This window comes from Crocuta crocuta, unplaced genomic scaffold (genome assembly GCF_008692635.1).
Source record: "Crocuta crocuta isolate KB4526 unplaced genomic scaffold, BGI_CrCroc_1.0 scaffold491, whole genome shotgun sequence".
In the NCBI taxonomy this organism is placed as follows: Eukaryota; Metazoa; Chordata; class Mammalia; order Carnivora; family Hyaenidae; genus Crocuta; species Crocuta crocuta.
In genome coordinates this window covers 853,119-879,898 of record NW_027532634.1, presented here as the reverse complement: position 1 = coordinate 879,898, position 26,780 = coordinate 853,119, and positions in this window count along the sequence as shown.

Sequence of the window (26,780 nt, the reverse complement as noted above, 5' to 3'; positions counted from 1 at the left end):
TAAATTTATACAAGAAACTAATTACATGGTGTGGAATTCAAAACTCACAACTAAGTGGAATATAAACTTTTGTAGCAGGGGACACCTAGGTGGCTCAGTCAGCTAAGCATCCAACTCTTGATCTCAGCTCAGGTCTTGATCTCAGTCTTGAGTTCAAGCCCTGCATTGGGCCCCCTGGCTAGGCATGAAGACTGTTTAAAAACAAACAAACAAGCAAAAAACAACAACAACAACAACAACCCATACCTTTAAACCTTTTATAGCTGACATTTTGCTGTGTTTTCAGGAGAAATAAAATGAGGTAATGGCTGAAGATCGAGGAAACATCCAAGTATGAATTAATCTTTCTTTTACAAAAGGAATAAGGAAATCATACATCATCATTGTTTGAATGAAGAAATTTTTTAATGTTTTAGGCAGGAACAAAAATTAGCTCAAGTCCATTTGTCAGTATTTCCATTTGAGTTCTCATTATAATAGGCTCAACTTGTGATACTATGAATATCTCTGTAACAGCAATAACAATGACAGACATAGAAAGTCTACAGGAATAGAGAATTGTATATATGTTTAGTTAGCCTATATATATGTATATATATATATTTTTAAAGCAGAAATAGTCAAAAGTGTCAGGGTGGCATTTTTGTGAGACTCTTCTGTGTTACAGGCATTAGATATTTTCATTTTCTCTTATCTTTATTGCTGTTGTTGTTTTATAAACAACATAAGTTCAATATACGTGTGTGTGAGGTGCCTAACAAAAAAGTCAATTAAATCTCCGTTTACATTAATAGGATATTGTATTAAGACTGGGAAGTGGCTAAGGTGCAAAGACTCTAGAACCAAACTGCACTTCCTTTACCTGCTATGTGACCTTAAGCAAGTCATTTAACCTCTGTAAATATTAAAAACTGGGATTAATAACATTACCTCATTAGTTTTTTTTGTATAGTAAGTAAAATAATGTGCTTTAAAATTTTATAAAGTTTTAACCAAAATGAATTGTCTTAACTCCTAGATACAATAAAATTATTGTTATTACAAAGGTGGTAATCACTTAGGACTCTGTTTTATTCAGATTTCAGCTGGAGGGTTATTTAACTCTGATCACACATGCACACACCCCTTTACAAGTATCTGTTAATAGAACAAAGAAATTAATAAAATAGCATCATAGCAAGAAATTAAATGGAACACACATTTAAAGTCATGTTCAAATTTAAAATTTGAATTGAATAACAGAATTATTCAAAGATATAATGAAGTGTCTTAAGAGATAATTGTTTTATTTTCACAAAAGTGTGTTCAACGACAACCTAGAAAAGCACTTGACAAGCATGCTGTAGAGATTCACAGGCATGTCGTGAAGTTATGCTAAATGGTCTTTAAGATTGTTTCCTACTTTAAGAGTGTACACTAATATGGTAGCTCTGACTACAACATAAGTGGATGACTTGTCTTTTTTTCACTCTATTACCCCTTCCTTTTTCATCCCCTCTCATAACTTCTTCAAGTTTTTATTTAAATTCAAGTTAGTTATACGATGTAATATTAGTTTCAGGTGTAGAATTTAATGATTCATCATTTACATATAACCCCCAGAGCTCATCACAACTGCCTTCATTAATACCCATCACCCATTTAACCCATTGCCCTCCCCACCTCCTCTCCAGAAACCTCCAACTTGTTCTCTGTAGCTCAGAGTCTGCTTTCTGGATTGCCACTCTTTTTTACCCCACTATGTTCATCTATTTTGTTTCTTAAATTTTACATATGAGTGAAACTATATAGTATTTGTCTTTTTCTGACTGACTTATTTTGCTTACCATAATACTGTTTAGCTTCATCCATGTCTAGCAACACTGAGATGGTTGAGACAGTGCACTGTGTTTGACAACCTCTAATCTGGGAATGGAATGGAAATTAAACATAAAGATAATAGTGATCCTCACCCCTGCGCCAGTAACTGTTGTTCATCTTCTTGTCTTCACAGCTGTAGATTCATTGGGTTAGGATGCTAGTTTAGAATGCTCATGTGACAAAAATGTGGCCACAGTATGGGTAACAGTGACAATATGGAAATTCAGTGTTATGCCTTATTCAGAGATAAACAACAGATTAACTTGTAGGATACTGATTCCAAGCATTTGTTTTTACCAATATCTGGCTGTGCAAAATTAGAAAAGTGGCTTCTGCTCTCTAGGTCTGTTTTCTTAGGTGACGTGGAAGGAATTGTCCCAGATGCCTTTGTGTTTCTTTAAATCTGTAATATTATATGAGTCCATAATAAATTTATGAGATCGTATGACCCATATCATCTCAAAATTTTTATCCTTAAATAACTGGAAAAACAAAGATACTAAGTATCTGCATTGCTTTTAACCTTTACATGATTAGTTTAGTGGCATGGTAATTTAGCTTTTATTTTCAATGTTAGGTTTTTTCAATGTGATCAATTCCAATAATGATATTCCCAGGTATGTCTTCTTTTTAGTATTATTAACATAAATACAAAAATTTCATAAGCACTTGGATATTATAAAGTAAACCATGTAACAGCAGTTATACTCATGTATAATAAAAGATAATAGATATTCACCTGAGAGTTTATTTCTGTACATTCTTATTAATTTTACTCTTCTAGAAATAAAATAAAATATTCATGTATTGCAATAGAACTATTTCTCATTTCTTTTATCTTCTCAAAATGTTCTTTCTTATTAATTGTTTTTACTATCTTGACTTGTGAAACTGCTTAATATATATTTTTTCTTTTTCGGAAGCAATAAATGATTATATGATTATAGTAGAAAATTAAGAAAATATACAAGCCTAGTAATAAATGGTAAGACCAAATTATTTGTAATCTATTGAGAAGAATCTGTAAACATGTTTGGATTTCTTTCATTGGAGCATATTAGGTCAGGGTAGTGACATAATACGGTATGTTAAATAAATTCACTCTGGGCGCTATATGTTAAGGAGAATATAGGGAGCAGGAGTAGAAGCAGGGACATCATTTAAGAGGCAATTAAGGAGCATAAGAGGGAGAATAAAAGGCTTGAACCAAAATGGTAGCTGCCACAGTGGAGAGAAATGGTTATGAGAGATATATTTTAAAGATAGAGCCAAGAGAACTTAATGGGATGGATGTGAGGAAGGAAGAAAGGGGTACCTGAGTGGCTTAGTCAATTAAGCAACTGACTCTTGGTTTCACCTCGGGTCATGGTCTCACAGTTCGTGACTTTGGGTCCTAAGATGTGCTCTGCTCTGACAGTGAGGAGCCTGGCTGGGATTCTCTCTCTCTGCTCCTCCCTGCTCACATTTGTTCTTTCTCTCTCTCTTTCTCTCTCTCTCTCTCTCAAAATAAATAAGCCTTAAAAAAAGTGAGGAAGAAAGATGAAAATTATTAACCTGAACAAATGGATGGATGGTAGATCTGTTTACTAAGGGAGGAGATAAATTGAACTTTGCTTTGGGCATGAAGAGTTTGGGGTATCTAATAAATATGTAAGTAAACACATTTTTGTTGGGGGGTAAACATTTGGAGTGCAGGGGACATGTTCAGGTTGGAAATCATTTTGGTGGTCTTCCATGTATAGATATATTTAAAGTCATGAAAAACATGAGGTCACTAAAGAGAGAGTTTTAACAGAGAAATTAGGAGTTGTGAAGACTAAGTTCTGATGCCCTTTAATGTTTGAAGGGAAAGAAACAACAAAGACACAGAAGGAGCACATTGTAATGAAGAAGAACCATAGTGGTGTGGCATTCTGAGGCCAAGGGAAGATAGTTTTCTCTTTTTTTAAGTTTATTTATTTTGAGAGAGAGAGAAGTGGCAGAGAAAGGTGGGAGACAGACAGACAGACAGACAGAGAGATAGAGAGACAGAGACAGAGAATCGCAAGAAGGCTCCATGCTGTCAGTGCAGATCCCAATGCAGGGCTCTATCTCATGACTGTGAGATCATGACCTGAGCAAAAACTGGGAGTCGATGTTTAAGTGGCTGAGCCACCCAGGCGTACCTGAAGATAGTTTTCAAGATGAGACTACAGCTGTAGCAAGTAATGCTGAGAGGTCATTATATTTTCCTACCTCAAGCATGTTTTTAAAACGTACTTTGTAATGTTTGAACTAACGTCTCATCATTTATGTGCACCATAATTTATTTATTCCCTGAGTACTAGTTTCCATTTATTGTTGTTGCTTTTGCAAATAACATTACATATGCCTACATAGTGTTTTTGACTGAAAAGATGAGTTCTTAAGAAGATAAAACATAGTGTAAAATTTGTTAGACACACGAACAAAAAATGGAAGATCAAAAGCAGAAAAATAAGATGATGAAAAGCACATCTTTCTATTTCTCTTAGGCAAATACCTAAGAGAAAAATTTCTGCATATCATTGGCTTAAATTCATAGGGAACTGCCAACAAAGCTTTTCAATATAGTTGTATCATTTTATACTCTCACAGGACTGTCTTCTGCTTCAGTTGTTTCACATACCAGCCTATACTTGACATTATTATTTTACAAGTTTAGTCATTTTACTGGAAATGTAGTAGCATTTTATTGTTTTTTAACTTTACATTGAAAATGAATAATCCTTAATAATTTCTCAGGTGTCAATTGGCCATTTAAAAATCTTTTGTGGGACACCTGAGTGGCTTATTTGGTTGAGCATTCAACTCCTGATTTTGGCTCAGGTCACGATCAGGTAAGTTCGTGGGATGGAGCCTTGCATCAGGCTGCACACTGCTGGAAGCCTGTTCAAGATTTTTCTTTCTCTCTCTCGCTCTGCCCCTCTCCCCCAGCCCCCCATGCACTGTCATTCTTAAAATACATATATAATATATATACATATATAATATATATTTATATACATATATTTATAGATATAAACTGTAATAGAATTTCATACAATAGTAGCACTGCTGAAAATAAAAACACTCTTCCCTACCTCCTCACTCTTCCCCTGAGCATAGAGCCTGCTTAAAATTCTCCATCTCTGGGGCGCCTGGGTGGCTTAGTCGGTTAAGCATCCGACTTTCGCTTGGGTCATGATCTCGCGGTTCGTGGGTTCGAGCCCCGCGTCGGGCTCTGTGCTGACTGCCAGCTCAGAGCCTGGAGGCTGTTTCAGAGTCTGTGATTCCCTCTCTCTCTGACCCTCCCCTGCTCACGCTGTCTCTCTCTCTCTCTCTCTCCTAGAAATAAATAAAAACATTAAAAAAAAAATTCTCCATCTCTTTCCTTCTGCCTCTCTCCCCCATTCCTACTTCTTCTCTCTCTCTCAAAAATAAATAAATAAGAATTCTTCTTTGAAAATTGTTTGTTTTCTCCTTTTTTGCCCAACTTTAAATGGAAGTTTCTCCTTTCATCAATGTGTAAATGTTCCTTCTATACTCAATACAATTTCTATGTCAGATACAGATTTTGCAACTATACTCTCCCAAGCTGTGGTTTAGGTATTAAACCTATTAGTGTATTTCTAGTTTGCATAAGTTTTTTTTATTTTAATGAAGTACAATTGACCAGTTTTGAACTTTGTAATTATATAACTTTATATGTCCTAAGAAATTTTTTTACCTACTGTCATAAAGGTATTTTTTCTAATTTTTTGATAGTTTTTACAATTTTATTTTGAATGACAAATTTTATAAACATTTATGTAAACGTTATCAAAATTTTAGTTTAAAAACCTGCATACATTGAGATGATTGTATTATTTTTTTCCTTTTACTTTGTTAAGTTACATTTATGTTTCAGTGTTTAATTTTGCATTTTTGGCTTTGCTTTGTTAGCATTTTGCTAAAGATTTTTGCATACCCGTGAATGACTATTATTGATGTAGGATTATAATGTTGCAATAACTTTGATTTTAGATTCAAGATTGTCTTGCCTTCATAAAATGAATTGAGAAGTTTTTCCCCTTCTACTTTCTTTTTTAATTTTTAAATGTTTATTAATTTTTGAGAGACAGAGCACGAGTAAAGGAGGGGCAGGGAGAGGGAGACACAAATCCGAAGCAGGACCCAGGGTCTGAGCTGTCAGCACAGAGCCTGACACCGGGCTCGAACTCACAAACCATGAGATCATGAACTGAGTCAAAGTTGGATGCTCAGCCAACTGAGACACCCAGGTGCCCCATTCTCTTTCTACTCTCTGAAAGAATTTATCTAATATTAATATTATTTCTTTTTTAAATATTTGAGAGAATTTACCAGAGAAGCTATTTCTAATTTTTTTTTTTGTTGTAAGAAGATATTAATTATAAATTCAATTTCTTAGATATGGGGTTTTCATTTTTTTCTTGTGTCAGTTTTGTCTTAGGTCTATAAATAAGTCTATTTCATCTAGGTTGAACTTATTGACAAAAAGTAACCTATGTGTGTGGAAATTGTAGTATTATTTCTCACTTTGAATCTATATTTGGCAATGTTTGGATTGTTTCTATCTGTCATTCCATCAATTTAATAGGGAAGCCAATGAAACTTTCAATTGTTGCATTTATCTTCACAAAGAGTTGTCAGTTTTGTTTAATGTATTTTGAAGCTCTGTTTTTAGTTGCATATACCTTTAGGATTGTTACAGCTTTCTGTTAGTTTGATCCATTTATCATTACGAAATATCCGTAGTAGTGTTCTTCTCCTTAAATATTCCTATTTAAAAATTTGTCTCTTATAAATACTATTTGGCCCCTACTTTTTAAATCTAGTAAAAATTTCTCTCCTTCAATTAATGTGTTTTTTGGTGTAATTATTGATATGTTTGGGTCTACTATCTCGTTATTTGTTTTTTACCTGCTCTTTATTCCATTTTTCTTCCTTCCTGATCTTAGGATTACTTGAATATTTATGGTTTTTTTGTTAAGTCTCCTTTAATAGTTTTTTTAGTTATGTCTGGTAATTCATTTTTATTTTAGTATTTTCTTTAGGAATTACAATATGTATCTGTAATATCACTGTCTACCTTTAAATGTAGTCAAATCAATATATAATGCAATAATCTTATAACAGTATAATTCTGTTTATGACTTTTCATCACTTATGCTATTTTTGTTGTATATTTGCCTCTGCATGTATCATAAACTCCATAATGCCTTATTTTTGTTGTTATTATTGCTTATGTATCTAATTATCCTTTAATGAAATTAATATGAGAGAAGACAGATTAAAAATCATATTAGCCATTTCCAGTGGTTTTATTTTTGTATAGAGCTGGTTTCTATCAGATATTTTACTAAAGCCAGTTGAACTTCCTTTAAGATATCTCATAATAGAGTTAGGGAAATGGCAAATGTTTTCAGATTACACTCACACCCAAAATAATTTCTGAATAAGTACTATCCTTAAGTTACTTGGAATAAGAGTTCACTGAGTGACTTCTTTTTGATAAGTGTGTCCTGGAAGAAAAGAAGTGTTAAACCATTCTATTTTTATAGTGCTACCAGAAAAGTGAATGATTTGTTAAACTCTATTACAAGTAATACTGTGGTTTGCTTGTTAAAGATCATTTTATATTCTTTCACTGAAAAATAGTAATTCGAAAGAAGGGATACGAGCTTGGAAAGAAAAAAAACAAATTATATACTATATGTAGGAGGTATCTTGGACATTTAAGAAATACATTCCTGTTGATTTTGAGCTTTTATATACTCTTTTATCTTGTGTATATCATTATCTCATAATTTACTTTACAATAAACNCCTGAGTTCAGGCCCCACATTGAGCCCACTTTTGGCTCTTGGGTTTCTCCCTCTCTCTCTCTCTCTGCCCCTCCCCTGCTCATGTTCTCTTTGTCTCTCTCAAAATAAATAAATAAATAAACTTAAAAAAATAAAATTGAAAAAAACATTCAAACATTTCATTGTCTTTTAGAATTTCTTGATCATACATGCTTGTTTATGCTTTTTCACCTGTTTTCTATTGGATTCTTTATTTTTCTTATAAATATGCAGATAATATACATATATAGGATCTAGAATATTTAGCATCTAAAATATATATTTTTTCCTAACTAAAATTTTTAAAATTTGATGTTGTCAGTAATATCTATATTTTTATTTGTGGCTTTTATGCCTCTTGTCTTTTTAATGAGAGTCACTATGTCTTTATGTTCTAATATTTTATTTTTTCCCAGTTAACTTTTTCATATTGTTTCTAGTTTAATTGCATTGTAGTCGGAGTACACACTGTTAATTCAGTTCTGAAATTCCTTATGTTTGGCTGCAAATAAAAAATATTTGCAGTTTTTGTTTGCAATGACATAACAGTGAAATACATACATACACACTTATATACATGCACAGTATAAAATCACAATTAAATCAAGTTTCCTCAACATGCTTTTTAATCAGTTAAATCTGATCAGTTGTCACTGATTTTGTGGTTTCTTCTTTTATGTTAAGGACTTAATGAGAATTCTATTAATACTTTTTTAAAGTTTATTTATTTATTTTGAGAGAGAGAATCTCAGGGAGGCTCTGCACTGTTAGCGTAGAGCTCAAAGCAGGGTTAGAACCCATGCATGAACCATGAGATCATGACATCAGCCGAAGTCAGATGTTTAACCAACTTAGCCACCGAATTACCCCTATTAAAACATTTTAATAGAGTTGTAGATTTGTTTATTTCTATGTTTGCTTTATAATCTTTTGCTTCATACATTATAAACCTGTACTTTGCTGTTACAAAAATTTAGAATTGTTAGGAATTTCTGTTAATTAAATCTTTTACCACTGTGAAATGCACCCCTTTTTCTATAAATGCTTTTGGCCCTAATGACTTATATTAATATTGTTACATCAATTTATTTTAATTGACCTTTACATGGTATAATTTTTTGCATTCTTCACTTTTATTATTTCTGTATCTTAATGTTTTGTAAATGGTAAACAAAATGTGATCTTTTCAACCAAGTGTGGCACACTTTGGTTTTAATTAGAGTTTGAGGTGCACCTGGGTGGCTCAGTTGGTTGAGCCTCCAACTCTTGATTTTGCTCAGGTCATGATTTCACAGTTTGTGAGTCAAGCCCCACATCAGACTCTGCACTGATGCCCTGGAGCTTGCTTTGGATTCTCTGCCTCTTTCTGTCTCTGTCTTTCTCTCTCTCTCAAAATAAATAAATATACATTAAAAAATAACTAGAATTTTATCCATTTATCTTTAATATAACAACAAATATAATCAAATGTAAATTTTAGTGAAGTCTTTCTATTTTCACCCTTGTTGTAAATTCCTTTATTCACTCATTTTCTACTTAAAAAATATTTCTACTTAAAAAACAAGCTAGAACTTATCACATGAATCTTGACTTATCAAAGCCTAATGTTAATTGGACCTTTTTTCCTCAAGGGCGTTTGATTCCTATTTATTGCCTTCTTGGTATATGCTATAAGGAGGTTTGTTAATGTATGTAAATACCAATATAAGTATATTTTCTCTTTCATTGCTCTTCACCCCTTTTTGCAAGATGCTATTTGTGTACACTGTTATCTTCTAGGAGAATTCCTTTTAGATTTTTCTTTACTGTATATTTTCTGAAGAAGTATTATGTCAGTTTTGCTTGTCTGAAAATGAATTTATTTCACTTTTATCCTTAATAAATATTTGTACTGGTTATAGATGTTTAATTTGACAGTTATTTTCCTTCAGCATTTAAAGGTATCATTTCATTATCTTCTAGTTTTTAATGGATTGATTTATCAGCTCTCAGTATTATAGTTTTCCCTTTGATGGCAATCAATCTTTGATTCTGTAGCTGCCTGTAAGATAGTCGGCCTTGATTCATTGATCAAAGGTATTACTGTAATGTATTTCGAAATGCCTTTTAATTTTCTTTTTAAACTTGGTGTTTTCAGAACTTACTGAATTTGTGGTAGATGTCAGTCACTGTTTTTGGAAAGTTCTTAATCACCATCTCTTCAGGGCCATAGTCCTTGGGAGAGCCAGATTATTTCTAGTTTAGCCTTTCCCCCAAGGGTATATAGCCCAATTAGGTCCTGGGCAAATTCAAGGAATTTACCAGCCTTTCCCAGGCTTAGATGTCTATGTTCTCCCACCTTTGCCTTTTTAATATAAGGAAGCTGACAACTGATATATTCAGAATCTCTTAGAATTAGCAAACAACCAAAAGTTGAAAAAATTCTGAATATTGAGTTCTTATGTCTGGATTTGTGTCTGCTCTTCCTGGACCTTGGCCTGGTAATTATTTATTTCTTAGCTCTCCTATGCCTCCAAGCAGAATTTTTCCATACAGTTTTCTTCAGAAGGAAGATTAGTCTGAATTATCTAATCTGCAATTACCCAAATCAAAAATCTTTTGTGATTTTTAATTAGAAATGAAAATACTTATATAAAAAAGAAATAACAATTTCTAAATGGTCTTAACATTTTGAAAATCTTCAAGACACCAACTAGTCTGAAGTTCATACTTACTAACCTATGGATGTTTTAGTAATGACATCATTTTTATTTCATTCTACTATATAAATGTTCAACATGGCACATCTGTAACTCTAAATATGTACAAATTGTCACTATTTTCCTGCTTCTATGTCTTGATCATCAGCTATATTAGTGACTTAGTGCATTTTTTTCAAATATTTATGTCAGTTATGACTGATGCTTCAATTTTATTTGTAATTCCATTACTAAACCCTTTTAATGTAAAGTTTCCTCTAGGTGGTAAGTTTTTAAAAAATATAGTTTATTACAAAAGAGGAGATATGAAGTAATGATTAGTAAATTCCTTAAAAAGTTTTGAGTAGACTAGGTTTAGATATTTTATTTATATATATTCTTACTATTTCAGTTCAATTTAGTCGTAACTGATAGACAGTAACTGTCATTTACCATAATATATTGTGGAGATTTTCTGTATACTTTTCGTGTTTTTCCTCCTAAAGTTAAGCCTTATTACTAATTTGACTATAAAATCACTTTAAAATCCAGATAGATTTAGGAGCTTTTCATCTCTTAAATATCATCTATTTCAGAAATCTATTTCCCAGAGAAATTAAATTCCATTTATTATCATTTAAGTATGTATTTAAAGTAGTTGCTCATACAATTACCTTAATAACATTTATCAATTTATGAATCGTTAAGGCAAAAAGATGTCAATATCACTGGCTGACTATCATGTATGGTTTTAATTTAGACAATCTCCAAGTTGCATAAATTGATCTTTCGATAGACTGTCTGTCTTAAACTTAAAATTTTATCACTTTAATGCTGTCAACAAGGATAACATATGTTGATAATTGTTATACTACCTTAGAGCTTGAACATCACTCTTAAGAATTTATTTTTAGATTTTTAAATTTAACTATATGTTAAAATAAACATGGCATAACTTGTATGTTAGAAAAATTTTATGTATTTGCTTCTTTTTTTAAGTGAAAAATCTCTGCATATCTAATGTGATTTTCCTTTTATTGACTAAGTTTGCCTTTAAAGTAACAAGTATGCATATAAAAGAAAACACGTGGAATTGTTTATCATAAGGAATCATGAAGTTTTTGCTCCTTATTGTTTAACCCAAAACTAAGTATGTGCTTATTGAATCATTTTGATTCCATAGATGAATTAATTGTCATAGAAGATGACAGCTTGGTATATGCTATAAGGAGCTATATACCAAGCTATGNATATGTTAAAATAAACATGGCATAACTTGTATGTTAGAAAAATTTTATGTATTTGCTTCTTTTTTTAAGTGAAAAATCTCTGCATATCTAATGTGATTTTCCTTTTATTGACTAAGTTTGCCTTTAAAGTAACAAGTATGCATATAAAAGAAAACACGTGGAATTGTTTATCATAAGGAATCATGAAGTTTTTGCTCCTTATTGTTTAACCCAAAACTAAGTATGTGCTTATTGAATCATTTTGATTCCATAGATGAATTAATTGTCATAGAAGATGACAGCAGCATTTTGGTAGCTAGGGTTTGTGGCCATTAACACCAAGTGTGTTCTGTGCATGAGGCTTGATGCTGGTTTCTGAGGGTAAATGATTAATATTATAGTCTTCTCCCTCAAGGACATTTTTTCCGGGGAGACAGTCACAGAAATAAATAACCATGATGCAATATGGTAACGACTCTACTAGAGCTTTGATTGATTGCAAGATGACATCATAAGACAAGAGCAAAGATGAAGATTGATTTTTTTTTCCAGAGATAATTGAACTCTTATAAGGGTATGAGATAGTTGGGTTTAATTTTGTGAAAAAATAATAACAGCAACAATAATAATAACTAACTTATTTAATGCTTGTGTCAGACAGTTTAAAAATGTACATAAATACATATATTCATATTATTTATTTTAATACAAACATTATAATAGACATTAGAGTTGTTACACTTGCATTCGTGAGTAGAGAAGTCTTAGAGAAATTAAATAACTTAATAAAGATTACTTAACAGGTCAATGTGAATTTGAACCTAGCACAGTCTAAGTTCAGAACCTGTATATTTAACTGTATATTCTAGACTGTCTTTCATTACGATGGAAAAAATAGGAAAGACGATTAAGTTAGTAAATGAATTTTTCAATACAAACAATACTACTGAGATGGAGAAGATAGGACAAGGTATGGAAGATATTTTTGTTAAACATATTAACACTTTATGGTGTTTACTCAGATAATGAGAGAGAGAAAGAGAAGGAAAGTATACATATAGCTTCTACAACTTGAAACTGCCAAAGTGCATGCCAGTGATTTGTGGAGGACAATGACCTATTGTCCCAGAAATAATCATATCAAGTTTTAGGGTATGTGTCTAGTGGCTTCTTTTTTAAAATTTTTAATGCTTTGTAGTATCAATTCATTAAAATACCCAATATAATATTGACCTTGTGTTCAACATTATAGTCGGATCTTAGATATGCTTTACTCTGATAAGCAATGAATCTATGTGTGCAGTTGGGGCACACTGGTATGCAGAGTACAGAGAAAGTTGGCCTCGAGTGACCTGCAGAACACCAGGTCCAACACCAGATGGCTGTCTGTGGTGACCTGAATGTGCTCAGTCTTCAGCAGCCCATGAGTAAGAATCAAATCACACTGACAAGCCTGATTTCATTGCTCATATCTGTCTATCCACCTCCTCAAACCTCCACAAATATCTAAAGTAATCACCTACCAGTCCTCAGGGAACACCCCAGACACACCTAAGAATAAGTTTATATGTATACATTCTTCCTCTAGGACTACCTTTCAGAAGACAGCTTCCGAGACAGTGAAACCACTATTGTTCAAATCATTCAAACTGAATTGGGAAGTCCATATTTATATATGTGAAATTATTTTAAAGATGGAATCTTAAATCCTTAACTTCCTTTCTGATTCTAAGATTCTATGTTTCTGTGATCCTATGTTATGAATAGGATTATGTGGAAACTGCCGCTATAAGTGCACAGAGGCCGAAGAGTAAGATAGTTCTGTTTAGATCCAAATCCTTCATTCATTGGAATAGATCTATAAGCAGTCATCAACTGCCTTCATAAACCTCGAGGTTGCAAGTAGCCTATATTTTCTCAATAGACTTAATTAGTGTCTTGAGTGACAATGACGTAAGAAGACAAGATGCTTATGTTTTTGGTAAAATTTAATGTTTCAGTCAATTGGTTCTTAATCTGAATGAAACTGGTTAAACAGGAGATGGATAAAAATATTGTCTCTCAAGATACAACTCTGTTTCTAAGAAGAAATAGCTAGATTAATCAAGTAGTTCATTAATTTGCACTATCCCTGCAGCTTGTTTTTCTGTTTTTTTTTTTTTCAAGGAAAGACTACTTTAACCACACTATAGCCTATAACTTCAAACTTTCTTTGACTTATTCGATGCCTAAGGTGCATGGTAATTATGAGACAAATGACCTTCTTACTGTAGCAATTATCAAAGGTCATCTATATGCCTGAAAGGGAAGAAAAGAAAGAACATACCAAATGTCTAAATGTAAAGTGAAATCAAATAATATATGAATTTATGCTATTTTTTCTAAAAAAATAATCCAGTATTCAATATTAATGTAGTGGACTTCAATAATATTGTTGAAGTTTTATCCACTATGATTGCAAACCTACCAATATAAGTGACATACAGATTTAAACAGAGAAATAAGTGCAATAGAGAGAATGTGTGTAATTTAAAATAACTGTAGCATAATTATAAACAAAATGTGTTGTCCAGCAAACAATATTAGTAGGGGGCCAACCTGGTGTAAAGAAGTCAGAATTAGTAGAAAGAAAATTCCTAAGGCACAGTATCTATACTTCTACTAAAGAAGAAATAGCTGTCAAAACTATCCAAGAGAGTTACTTTTATTTAGACATTCCAAGAAGTTGAAAATTACTGCTCATACATTATCTTTAATAATTCTGAAAGAAAAACGTTAGAAATAACATTTAGCCCATCCATTTGTGCCCTAGTTTCTTTAAATAATCACTGTGAATTACAAAGAGATGTTTATATGCACATGGCATCAAAATTAACAGTCTTATGCACGTTTCTTCATATAGAAAATAATTATCATCAGTAATAACACCTTGAAATAGATGGAGAAAGCAATATTTAAGCAGTAGTTGATGGCTACATGGATATTTTCCAAAGAGAATTCTAAAACAAAGTTGTAGCAGCCATAGGAATAGGATTCAACTGAGTACATAGAGTATGATACAATCTAGCATAATATTCACTCAAAATATCCACTTAATGTTTTATATAATAACCTTATGCCGTATCCCATATATTTCTTCATGTCAAAATGTATATACATTTCTTTATGGAAGCTAACATGATGAGTGTACTTTCATACTACCAATTATAAAATAGCAAGTTCGCTATTCTAAACAAGATCTGTGTGTTACTTGAAGATTGTGAAGCCGATCCATCATTATAATGATTCAGTAGGTTGTGTTATCTGAAATTCACCAATTTCCCAGTCCTTGAATGGCTCTCTGGCATAAAGTTTTTACTGTTTAAGCATTTTTAGCAATCATTTATCTTTAAAATGCCCTGTCAAGCAAACTATAGATATGTCTTTGTATGTAATGTTAAAGATACTGTAAAAAAGAATTTCATAGTTAAATAATTTTAATGTTATGATATAATCTAACAATAGCCATTGACTCTGGAACTGAAGTAAGCATCATTCTCAACTCATAATATAACGAGTAAAATAAAAATAGTGCTGTATATGGGAAAGAAACTATGTCAGATGTGAGATTTTAGGGTTTGATCCGGTTTTACTGCTCTACAAAACAGGGTCTAAATCTCTAGGATGTGTTAAGATTTTTTTTTTATGCTAGTGTTATTTATCATGACTCCATATAAAAGATACCATATACATTTACATTCTGTTCTGTATGTTAAGTGTTTTTAATATCTTCAGGATTGCCTTTGCTTGTTTAACTTTTAAGGAAATCAAATTTAGTAGGGAATTAAACTAAAATATATTAATCAAAGGGTACCTGGTGGCTCAGTCACTTGAGCCTCTGACCTTTAATTTTGGCTCAAGTCATGACCCCAGGGTCATGGGATCCAGCCAAATGTTGGGCTCCACACAGAATGGGGAGTGCTTAAGATTTTCTCTCTCTCTCCTTCTGGCTCCCTCCTCCCTTCATGCTCTCTCTCTTAAAACAAACAATACATCCTGCAAACACATACACATATTAATTGTAATAGAATATCATACCGTAGTAGCACCGCTGACAGTGAAAACACTGGTCTCCACCTCCCCACTCCTCCCCAGCATTATTACCAAACTAGTGCAATGGGGAAAATGATGGGGGTTCTAATTTGTAGTTTATAATTTTAAAAGAAAAATATTTTCTTTCCTAATAATTGTTCATTTTCTTGTTGTCTGTGAATACTATATATTTCTGAACATGTTTGGATTACTCAATTTTCCTTTCATTGGACACCTTTTTTTTTCAAGGGCATTGTTACTGCTCACACAATTTGTTGTTTGATACATAGACAGCTCTGATAAGTATTTAAAAATATTCTTAAGTTATTTTATTTTAAACATAAGTGAGGCTTTTAAAATAATAATTTGAGGAGGGCTTATATCTTTAGTGTAAACTTACACAAAAGAGAATTTATAATTAAAATGCTGATACAAGCATACTATAAAAACATGAACAGCCTTGCTCTAAAAATGCTTGTGATTTCCTTGGCTTGCTTTGCAGAGCTTATGCTACAGGACTGCTATAGAAGAGCAGTTGTGGTGGCTGATAATAGTGTGCTTTACATAGGATTCTTATCTGCTCATCAGAGGCTATTTTTACAATATTGCTGAAATTTTTCCTTCTATACATAAAATGCCATTCACTTTATATTTCCATTCAGGGACGATAGCTTGTAATGAGTAATCTCAATTAAGCTGAACTTCAACACGTCCAACTTTTCAATAAAGTAATAAATTAGATTTGAGGCAATTGACTTTGACATGTGCCGTCACACCCTATCAAACCAGAAGAATTTTGTAGCACTTGTCATCCACTTGGAGTTTGGATGGAAAACTTACCAATAGAGTTTAAGGAAATTCAAGAACTGTTTGAAATAATGCAGGTAAAGTTTCTCCTACTGAGAAGCATTCTACTGTCCCTGTAACGTGTTGCAAAAATAAGCCTAGGTTTAAGAGGTCTTCAGAGTGTAAGAGGGTTTCCATGTGAAAATGGAAGAGAGTCAAGCCTGATGGCCTAGCTAGGTTGGTAAAATGTAGCCTCGATTTCTAGAAGTCAAACAATGTGCATCTGTCAAAAATATTATCAATATACAATTTGCTAATGTATTCATTCAGTTGTAAATTCCATATATCAGAGATGGCAGTGTTTACTGATAAGCTAATTTTAAGGGTTTGTTTCTTTGATACAAACTTACTTCAGTCAATGCTTTGCAGTTTTAGGACCCCTCCCCCCACTAGAATGTATTGTCATTGTCACTGAGTTCCCTGCAAACCAAATCTAAGGATGTTGTATTTTTATACAAGTAATATGTTATATATCAGTTTTAAGGTATTTAGACTCGAAGAGAGAGGAGAGGAGTCTAAAAACAAGGATGTTAATTGAAATTCTATGAATGGCAACTATATGTACAATCAGAGGGGAGAAATTGGAAGAACTGGAATAGTTGGTGTTAGTGCTTCACCTCAGAGTAAAGCCCTGTAATTCTGTTATTAAGTGGACTCCCAGCATACATGATTACCCACCCTATTCATCCTAAAGCAGAGCCATCCACATACAAACTGGAATTCTCATCATTATTCCTATCCTATCATTTTAAATTTTGAATAGAAAGTCAAAATCATTAGATATTTGAGAATTGTATGAAAAAAAAATTAGCCTAGTCTACCACCCAGGAAAACTAACCTAGAGAGAATTGAAATAATTTAGGAAAGAGAAGAGTTTTGCACATGTACGTATGTGCGCGTGCGTGCGCGCGCACACACACACACACACACACACACACACACACGGGGACATAGACAAATGTCCTCAGGGACTTGCTGAAGTATTTGATAAAATGATGCATCAAAAAAATACATCTGATGCAAACTCAGTAAAACATGTGGAAGATAAATCCAAGGTAAAGTCTCAGAATATATGAAATAAATAGTCAGAAAATTTGAGGGAAAATTATAATTTAGTAATACCAGCTCTCAGGATAACTTGATAAATATCTGAAAATGTCCATTAGTGAAAACAATCAAACATACTTCTTAGCAGCTAGCAGAATAATAAAGGAAGAACAAAAGAAATGTTATTTTTATTTGCATGCATGCACATTTCATTAGTTAGCTCAGATTTTTTCTGTTATTTCTCAATATCAACAGTAACGTCTGACACAGATATATCTAACTGAACTTGATAAAGTACTTATAAAAAACATGATTTTTGAAGTTATTCTTATCACAATGTCCTTAGAAAGTCATGAAAAAAATTAAACTTTATTCATAAAAAACATTATGGATGTGTTCCTTTTCTTCCTTTTGAATAAGAAGAAATCTTCTAGATCATGAGTAAGCAAACCACATCAATAAAACCAATCGAGCCCACTGGCTGTCTTTGTAAATAAAGTTTTATTATTACCCAGCACCTCCATTTATTTCTGTATTGTCTATTGATGCTTTTGTGTTACAATGGTAGGGTTTAGTAGTTACTGCAGATACTTTATAGTTTACAAAGATGAAAATATTTATTATCTGGCCATTTACAGAAATAGTTTGTAAACCATTGTTGCAGATCTATGGTCTAAAAGTCTGGTTCCAAGAGCATCTCAGATTAACATTACATGAGAACTTCTTAGAAATAAAAAGTCTTGGCCCCCAGCCAAATATACCAAATCAGAAATTTTAGAGGTAGGACCTACCAATCTGCTATAGCTAGTTTTCCAGGTGACTCAATGCACACTCATGTTTGAAAAATCACTGCTTAGAGCAAGGGTTAGTAAACTCTGACCTGTGGGCTGAATCTACTCTTCGTCATATTTTTTGTATGCCTTCAAGCTAAGAATATATATTATTTTGGTAATAATAAAAAATATAAAAAGAAGAATAATATTCTATGACTTACAAATTATATGAAGTTAAAGTTGTAGTGTGCATAGACTTAGAACACAGCTGTTTTCAATTTACTTATGTGTTGTCTATGACTGCTCTCATATTGTAATGGAAGGGTCAAGTAGTTCTAACAGAGACCATATGGCTCAAAAAGCCTGATGTATTTGCTACCTGGCATTTTATAAGTAAATTTGCCAACCCTGGCTTAAGCCATTATTGAAATGTATTTTATGTTATCACTGACTAGTAGGAAAATAAGAAACCTTAGAGATGAGAGATTTACTTATTGAAGTGAAATCCCTTCTCCAAGACACTACTAAGTACCAGTGTTAAGCCATTCAGATTTGCAGACACATTTGTTGTAAGCCACAGTTCTGTATTCACTTGGGGGTTCTAGGCTCTTAAGGAAAACTGGGAAGAAACAAAATAGGTGGAGAAAAGAAAAACAAGTAAGCAAATAACAAGTAAGCAATAACAGGGCCGGGAAAAAAATAGCAATACCGGCATTGAATTAAAACCTGTCACTTCTAGTATGAGGTTCTAAAGAGTGGAGATGGGGGGAGTCTGAGTGGCTCAGTCTTCTAAGCTGCCAGGTTTGGCTTAGGTCATGATCTCAAGCTTGGCTTGGCTTATGAGTTTGAGCCCTGCATTGGGCTCTGGGCTGATAGCTTGGAGCCTAGAGCCTTCTTTGGGTGCTGTGTCTCTGTCTCTCTCTGCCCCTTTCCCATTTGCACTCGTGTGTGTGTGTGTGTGTGTGTGTGTGTGTCTCAAAAATAAAGAAATATTTTTAAAAATGTAAAGAGTAGGTGTGGTAGTTGGTGGAAAATCTTGATTTTTTTTATTATACACTCAATTAATTGTTTGATTTACATCCAAGTTAGCATATGATGCAGCAATGATTTCAGGGGTAAATTCCTTAATGTCCCTTACCCATTTAGCCCATCCCCCTCTCACAGCCCTCCAGCAACCCTCTGCTTCTTCTCCGCATTTAAGAGTCTCTTATGTTTTGTCCCCCTCCCTGTTTTTATATTATTTTTGCTTCACTTGCATTATGTTCACCTGTTTTGTATCTTAATTCCTCATATGAGTGAATTAATATGATATTTGTCTTTCTCTGGCTAATTTTGCTTAGCATAATACCCTCCAGTTTCATCCACATAGTTGCAAATGGCAAGATTTCATTCTTTTTGATTGCCAAGTAATACTCCTTTGTATATGGATCACTTTTTCTTGATCCATTCATTTGTCAATGGACATTTGGGCTCTTTCCATACTGCAACTATTGTCAACAGTGCTGTTATAAACATTGGAGTGCATGTGCCCCTTTCAAAGAGCACACCTGTATCGCTTGGATAAATACCTACTAGTTTAATTTCTGGGTCACAGGGTAGTTCTGTTTTTAATTTTTTGAGGAAACTCCATACTGTTTTCCAGAGAGGCTGCACCAGTTTACATTCCCACCAGCAGTGCAAAAGTGTTCCCCTTTTTCTGCATCTTTGCCAACATCTGCTGTTTCCTGAGTTGTTATTTTTAGGCATTCTGACAGGTGTGAGGTGGTATCTGTTTGTGCTTTTGATTTGTATTTCCCTGATGATGAGTGATGTTGAGCATAGTTTCATGTGTCTGTTGGCCATTTGAATGTCTTCTTTGGAAAAGTGTCCATTCATGTCGTTAGCCCATTTCTTCAGTGGATTATTATATTTTTGGGTGTTGAGTATGATAAGTTCTTTATAGATTTTGGATACTAACCCCTTATATGATAGGAAATTTGCAAATATCTTTTCCCATTGATTGGTTGCCTTTTAGTTTTGCTGATTGTTTCCTTTGCCATGCAGGAGCTTTTTATTTTGATGAGGTCCCAATAGTTCATTTCGGTTTTGGTTTCCCTTGCCTCTGGAGATGTGTTGAGTAAGAAGTTGCTGTGGCCAAGGTCAAAGAGGTTTTTGCCTGCCTTCTCCTTGAGAATTTTGATGGCTTCCTGTCTTACATTTAGGTCTTACATCCATTTTGAGTTTATGTTTGTGTATGGTGTAATAAAATAGTCCAGATTCAGGTTTCTGTATATTGCTGTCCCAGCACCATTTGCTGAAGAGACTGTCTTTATTCCATTGGATATTCTTTCCTGCTTAGTCAAAGGTTTGTTGATCATACGTTTGTGGGCCCAGTTCTGGATTTCATATTCTGTTCCATCGATCTGAGTGTCTATTTTTGTGTCGGTACCATATTGTCTTGATGATTACAGGTTTGTAATACATCTTGAAGTCTGGGAGTGTGATACCTCCAGCTCTGGTTTTCTTTTTCAAGATTGCTTTGGCTATTCGAATTCTTTTCTGGTTCCATACAAATTTTAGGATTGTTTGTTCTAGCTCTGTGAAGAATCCTGATGTTATTTTGATAGGTATTGCATTCAATATGTAGATTACTTTGAGTAGTATCAACATTTTAACAGTGTTTGTTCTTCTAATCTAGGTGCATGAAATATGTTTCCATTTTTTTTGTCTTCTTCAATTTCTTTCATAAGCTTCCTATAGTTTTCAGTGTATAGATTTTTCACCTCTTTGGTTATTCCTAGGTTTTTTTTTTTTTTTTTTTGGTGCAATTATAAATGGGATTGATTCCTTGATTTCTCTTTCTGTTGCTTCATTTTGGTGTATAGGAATGCAACCAATTTCTGTGCATCAATTTTATATCCTGTGACTTTACTGAATTCATGGATCAATTCTAGCAATTTTTTGGTGGAATCTTTTGAGTTTTCCATAGAGAGTATCATGTCATCTGCGAAGAGTGAAAGTTTGACTTCCTCCTGGTCAATTTGGATGCCTTTTATTCCTTTGTGTTGCCTGATTCCTGAGGCAAACACTTCCAATGCTATGTTGAATAACACTGGTGAGAGTGAACATCCCTGTTGTGTTCCTGACCTTAGGGGGAAAGCTCTGACTTTTTCCCCATTGAGGATGATTTAAGCAATGGGTCTTTCGTATATGGTTTTTATGATCTCAAGGTATGATCCTTTTATTCCTCCTTTCTTGAGGGTATATTTTTTTTATCAGGAAAGGATGCTGTATTTTGTTAAATGCTTTTTCTGCCTCTATTGAGAGGATCGTGTGGTTTTTGTCCTTCCTTTTACTGATATGATGTAACGCATTGACTGTTTTGTGGATATTGAACCAGCCCTGCATCCCAGGTATAAATCTCACTTGGCCATGGTGAATAATTTTTTAAATGTATTGTTGGACTCGGTTGGCTAATAATTCCTTGAGGATTTTTGTATCCAAGTTCATCAGGGAAATTGGTCTATAGAGGGCTCTTTGTCTGGTTTTGGAATCAAGGTAATGCTGGCTTCATAGAAGAAGTTGGGAAATTTTTCTTCCATTTCTACTTTTTGGAACAGTTTCAAGAGAATAGATGTTAACTTTTCTTTAAATGTTTGGTAGAATTCCCCTGGAAAGCCATCTGGCCCTGAATACTTGATTTTTGGGAGATTTTTGAATACTAATTCCATATCTTTACTGTTTATGGGTTTGTTTACATTTCCTATTTCTTCTTTCAGTTTTGGTAGTTTATCTTTTCTAGGAATTTCTCCATTTCTTCCAGATCGTATACTTGCTCATGATATTCTCTTATCATTGCTGGTATTTCTGCAGGGTTGGTTGTGATCTCTCCTCTTCCATTCTTGATTTTATTTATTTGGGTCCTTTCCTTTTTCTTTTTAATGAAACTGGCTAGGGGCTTATAAATTTTGTTAATTCCTTAAAAGAAGTAGCTCCCAGTTTCATTGATCTGTTCTACTGTTTTTTTGTTTGCCTGTTTGTTTCAATAGCATTGATTTCTGCTCTAATCTTTATTATTTCCTGTCTTCTGCTGGTTTTGGATTATTTGCTGTTTTTTTTCCAGCTTTTTGAGGCATAATGTTAGGTTAGACCTTCCTTCCTTCCTTCTTTAGAAAGGCCTGGATTGCTATATACTTCCTTATGGCCGCTTTTGCTGCATCCCAGAGTTTTGGACTGGATGTTATTNTTCTACTGTTTTTTTGTTTGCCTGTTTGTTTCAATAGCATTGATTTCTGCTCTAATCTTTATTATTTCCTGTCTTCTGCTGGTTTTGGATTATTTGCTGTTTTTTTTCCAGCTTTTTGAGGCATAATGTTAGGTTAGACCTTCCTTCCTTCCTTCTTTAGAAAGGCCTGGATTGCTATATACTTCCTTATGGCCGCTTTTGCTGCATCCCAGAGTTTTGGACTGGATGTTATTATTTTCATTGGCTTCCATGTGCTTTTTAATTTCCTCTTTAATTTCTCGGTTATCCCATTCATTCTTTAGTAGGATGTTCTTTAGTCTCCAAGTATTTGTTATCTTTCCAAATTTTTTCTTGTGGTTGATTTTGAGTTTCATAGTGTTGTGGTCAGAAAATATGCATGATATGAACTCAATCTTTCTGAACTTGTTGAGGGTTGGTTTGTGTCCCAGTATACTATCTATTCGGGAGAATGTTCCATGTACACTGGAGAAGAATGTGTATTCCTCTGCTTTAGGATGAAATGTTCTGAATGCATCTGTTAAATCCATCTGGTCCAGTGTGTCATTCAAAGACATCATTTCCTTGTTGATTTCCTGTTTAGATTATCTGTCCATTGCTATAAGTGGGGTGTTGAATTCCCCTACTATTATGGTATTATTATCAGTGAGTGTCTTTATGTTTGTAATTAATTGATTTATATATTGGGTTCTCTCATGTTTGGAGAATAAATGGTTACAATTGTTAGGTCTTCTTGGTGGACAGACCTTTTAATTATGCCATTATGCCATTCTTCATCTCGTTACCATCTTTATTTTAAAATATAGATTGTCTGATAGAAGTACAGCTACTCTGGCCTTCTTTTTGTGACCGTTAGCATGATAGATGGATCTCTATCCCCTTATTTTCAGTCTGAAAGTGATTTTAGGTCTAAAATGGGTCTCTTGTAAACAGCATATAGATGGATCTTGTTTTCTTATCCANCGCATTGACTGTTTTGTGGATATTGAACCAGCCCTGCATCCCAGGTATAAATCTCACTTGGCCATGGTGAATAATTTTTTAAATGTATTGTTGGACTCGGTTGGCTAATAATTCCTTGAGGATTTTTGTATCCAAGTTCATCAGGGAAATTGGTCTATAGAGGGCTCTTTGTCTGGTTTTGGAATCAAGGTAATGCTGGCTTCATAGAAGAAGTTGGGAAATTTTTCTTCCATTTCTACTTTTTGGAACAGTTTCAAGAGAATAGATGTTAACTTTTCTTTAAATGTTTGGTAGAATTCCCCTGGAAAGCCATCTGGCCCTGAATACTTGATTTTTGGGAGATTTTTGAATACTAATTCCATATCTTTACTGTTTATGGGTTTGTTTACATTTCCTATTTCTTCTTTCAGTTTTGGTAGTTTATCTTTTCTAGGAATTTCTCCATTTCTTCCAGATCGTATACTTGCTCATGATATTCTCTTATCATTGCTGGTATTTCTGCAGGGTTGGTTGTGATCTCTCCTCTTCCATTCTTGATTTTATTTATTTGGGTCCTTTCCTTTTTCTTTTTAATGAAACTGGCTAGGGGCTTATAAATTTTGTTAATTCCTTAAAAGAAGTAGCTCCCAGTTTCATTGATCTGTTCTACTGTTTTTTTGTTTGCCTGTTTGTTTCAATAGCATTGATTTCTGCTCTAATCTTTATTATTTCCTGTCTTCTGCTGGTTTTGGATTATTTGCTGTTTTTTTTCCAGCTTTTTGAGGCATAATGTTAGGTTAGACCTTCCTTCCTTCCTTCTTTAGAAAGGCCTGGATTGCTATATACTTCCTTATGGCCGCTTTTGCTGCATCCCAGAGTTTTGGACTGGATGTTATTATTTTCATTGGCTTCCATGTGCTTTTTAATTTCATCTTTAATTTCTTGGTTATCCCATTCATTCTTTAGTAGGATGTTCTTTAGTCTCCAAGTATTTGTTATCTTTCCAAATTTTTTCTTGTGGTTGATTTTGAGTTTCATAGTGTTGTGGTCAGAAAATATGCATGATATGAACTCAATCTTTCTGAACTTGTTGAGGGTTGGTTTGTGTCCCAGTATACTATCTATTCTGGAGAATGTTCCATGTACACTGGAGAAGAATGTGTATTCCTCTGCTTTAGGATGAAATGTTCTGAATGCATCTGTTAAATCCATCTGGTCCAGTGTGTCATTCAAAGACATCATTTCCTTGTTGATTTCCTGTTTAGATTATCTGTCCATTGCTATAAGTGGGGTGTTGAATTCCCCTACTATTATGGTATTATTATCAGTGAGTGTCTTTATGTTTGTAATTAATTGATTTATATATTGGGTTCTCTCATGTTTGGAGAATAAATGGTTACAATTGTTAGGTCTTCTTGGTGGACAGACCTTTTAATTATGCCATTATGCCATTCTTCATCTCGTTACCATCTTTATTTTAAAATATAGATTGTCTGATAGAAGTACAGCTACTCTGGCCTTCTTTTTGTGACCGTTAGCATGATAGATGGATCTCTATCCCCTTATTTTCAGTCTGAAAGTGATTTTAGGTCTAAAATGGGTCTCTTGTAAACAGCATATAGATGGATCTTGTTTTCTTATCCATTCTGTTACCCTATGTCTTTTGATTGGAACATTTAGACCATTGACTGAAAGATACGAATTTATTTCCATTATGTTGCCTGTAGAGTTGGAGTTTCTGGTGGTGTTCTCTGGTCCTTTCTAGTCTTTGTTGCTTCTGGTCTTTTTGTTTGTTTGTTTGTTTGTTTTCATCTTTTCTCCCCTCAGAGAGTCCTCCTTAAAATTTCTTGCAGGGCTGGCTTAGTGGTCATGAACTCCTTTAATTTTTGTTTGTCTGGGAAATTTCTTCTCTCTCCTTCTATTTTGAATGACAGCCTTACTGAATAGAAAATTACTGGTTGCATATTTTTCTGATTCAGCTTATTGAATATATACTCCCACTCCTTTCTGGCCTGCCAAGTTTCTGTAGTTAGGTCTGCTACAAGCCTGATCTGGTTTATAGGTTAAGGACTTTTTTTCCCCTTGCTGCTTTCATGAATCTTTCCTTGTCTGAGTATTTTGTGAATTTGACTATGATATGCTTTGTTGATGGTTGGATTTTGTTGAATCTAATGGGAATCCTCCTGGATTTTGATATCTGTCCCTTTCCCCTGTTTAGGAAAGCTTTCTGCAATGATTTGCTCACATAAATTTTCTACCCCCTTTTCTCTTCATCTTCTTGGACCCCTATGATTCTGATATTATTCCTTTGTAAAGAGTCACTAAGTTCTCTAATTTTTATTTCATGCTCTTTTGCCTTAGTCTACCTCTTTTTTTCTGCTTCATTATTCTCCATAAGTTTTTCCTCAGTATAGCTGATTTGCTGCTCTCCCTCATTCATCTCTGCCGCTGTGGCATCCATTCAAGATTGAAGCTTAGTTATAGCATTTTCTTATTTCATCCTGACTAGATTTTACTTCGTTTTTCTCCACAGAAAGGGATTCTAATCTATTTTAAACCCCAGCTAGTAATCTTATTATTGTGATTCTAAATTCTTGCTCAGACATCTTGCTTGTATCTGTGCTGATTAAGTTCCTGGCTGTCATTTCTTCCTGGTTTTTTTTTTTGGGGTGAATTCCTTCATTTCATCATTTAAAGGAAGAAAAGGAATTGATAAAGTAAAAAATAAAATTAAAAAATTAAAAACAACACACAGAAATCAAATAAAGGATGCTAGATCCTTTAGTGTGGTTGTTCAAGGAGGCTTGGTAGATTAGAGGAAAAAAGGCAAAGATAAGAAAAGAAAAAAAAAGAAAAAACTAAAAAGAATAAAAAGGAAATTGTTTGAAAATTTGAAAAAGTGAATACAGTAAAATCGAATAAAATGAAATTATTAAATTAAAATAGAATTTAAAAATTTTACAAAAAGTAATATAGCAGAAACAACTAAAGAAAAATCTTTTTAATAATAATGGAAATTAAAATAGATTTTTTCTCTTTATTCAAGAGTAAGAAAAGAAAAAGAAAAAATTAATAAAGGACCAGCAAACAAAATTAAGTACAATTGAAATTACATTTGGTTCCCCGTATAAGTCAAGCTATGAAGCACTTTACAGTTCATAAACTAACAGGTCTGTATTTAAGAGCATAGTTATATTTAAGAGCGCAGTTGGCCCATTTGAGTGGGG